Raw genomic sequence first — 2,227 nt, 5'->3', positions numbered from 1 at the left:
AGTAAGAAAAGTCACAAAACCATCAAACTAGAATTTCATTTTCAGCATAATAACTTTCAATAAAAAGGTGAAGTAAAAACACTGAAAAATACAAAGGTGGAATGAATTACTAACCAACACACACTGTAAAAGAATAAAGAAAGTTCATCATGTAGAAGAAAAATGATATATGGTATTATGTATCTATACAAAAAAACAAAGAACACAGTAAGTGGTAAAAACATGGGTACAAAAGGTATTTCTCATGTTCAATATGTTAAAATAACTATTTAAACAAACATAACAGCTTAGTGTACAACTTGTAGTTTCTGTAGAAGCAAATGAATGAGGACTACAGCACCAACTTTGAAGGAAAGAAATGGAAGTTCACTAGTGTAAAGTTTGCATACCACACAGAATGTGGCATAATATCTCCAGAAAGTAGACCCTGATAAGTTAAAGATGTATGCAATAAACTCCAAAACATGACTAAAATAACAATGCAAAGAGCAACAGCTTATGAGCTGATGAAGATGAAATTATGAAAGTCAATTAATCTAAAGAAAGTAAAAACTAGGAAAAAAGGAACAAAAGCAGATGGGGAAAAATAGAGAACAAATATCAAGTAAACAAAAAGACAAGCCACACAGCTTTGTGCAGTGGCAGTGCTGTAGCCAATGATGTTTATCTGATGTGCGATTATTGCTTATTGAAAAGACATGCCACAGACTAGATGAACATATTTGAAAATAAATGTCTGATAAAGTAATTGTATCCAGAATAAAGAACATCTAAAGTTCAGCCATTAAAAAAAGGAGGAAGATTTGAACACCTTTATCAGATAATATAAACAAGTAGCAAATAAGCACATGAAAATATGTACGACATTATTAGCCATTAAGGAAATGCATATTACAACCACAACAAGACTATTCACACCTAATGGAATGACTAGAGTTAAAAAGATGAACCTTGTCAAGTGTCAGCGAGGATATGGAGAAACTAGAACTCTCTAACACTGCTAATGGGAATGTAAATGGAATGCTTTGCAAAAAAGTTGTGCAGTTTCTAAAAAAAGATGAAGGTACATTTGCCATATGACCCAGTCACTTTACTCCTATTTACGTAAAAGAAATACCACTTACTTTTGAACAACAGAGGTGTTCACAGTAGGCAGTGGAAAACCTGCATAATGTATCCATTGCCTCACAGTGGCCCTCATGCACATGGATTCCCAACTGCAGAGTTAACCTTCCCAGTTCAAATCTGTGTTGTTCAAGGGTCAACTGAAAAAGTTTACTCCCACACAAAGAACAAAGAGCTGTACACAAATGTTCATAGAACTTTTATTTTAAATGAGCCAAAATTGAAAACAACCCTAATGTCTATCGTCTGAATAGACAAATTATGATGTATCCATACTATTAAATGTTACTCAATAACAAAATGTAATAAACTATTTTAATAACATTTTAGTATTTCAAATAGTTATTCTGAGTGAATGAAGCCAGACAAAAATAAATGCAAACTCTTCAATTATACTTGTATAAAACTCTAGAAAATCAAACTAATCTATAGTGACATAAATCACATCAGTGTTTTCCTGGGATTGATTGGGAGCAGGGAGAGGAGAAAAGGAGGGATTAAGTGAGGTATGAGGAACTTTTAAGGGTGATAAACACATTGTTTATCTTTATGGTTATGATAATTTCTCATGTCTACACACATCCCCAAACTTAGTTCTATCCTTTAAATATGTATAATTTATTGTATGTCATATACACCTCAAAAGATTTTTTAATGTTAATAGTAGGTGCTCATGTTCCCTTGTTTTTCTTAAAGATTGCGGAAGCATAAAACCTTATTCTGGTTATTTGTTAAAAAATACTGTCCTATAGTTATAGGCTCATAATTAGAATATATTACAAATGTGTAAGATAAGTTATTTTGACAATTAGGTTAAAACATCTCAAAAATATATATGGTAAGTAATATCATAGCAATGTTGAAATTTTATATCTCTTTAACATGATAGTCTTCAGAAATTCAATTGTTTTTATTAATATCCTTTGTCCATTCTTCTCTGTTCTGTGCAGGCCACTTTTAAAACATGTGGTAATTTTTATGTACACAGAAACATTTGTATTCAGTATTGTGCAGTAGAATTTAATCAGGTGAATAGACAAAAGCTTGTATTTATGTGCCCGCAGAGTGATGTGTGGTTTTTAAAGACTTCTTTTCTCACACA

At 31.7% G+C, this 2,227-nt stretch overlaps 1 pseudogene; it reads left to right on the top strand.

Moving 5' to 3' along the window:
* Window positions 1-627: 627 nt before the first annotated feature.
* On the top strand, window positions 628-755 carry LOC129063617 (uncharacterized; annotated as a pseudogene).
* The last annotated feature ends 1,472 nt before the right edge of the window (window positions 756-2,227 follow it).

Source organism: Pteronotus mesoamericanus, unplaced genomic scaffold (genome assembly GCF_021234165.1).
Source record: "Pteronotus mesoamericanus isolate MK-2021 breed Mesoamerican mustached bat unplaced genomic scaffold, CSHL_Meso_final scaffold_85, whole genome shotgun sequence".
In the NCBI taxonomy this organism is placed as follows: Eukaryota; Metazoa; Chordata; class Mammalia; order Chiroptera; family Mormoopidae; genus Pteronotus; species Pteronotus mesoamericanus.
This window is presented reverse-complemented; position numbering and strand designations above follow the sequence as displayed.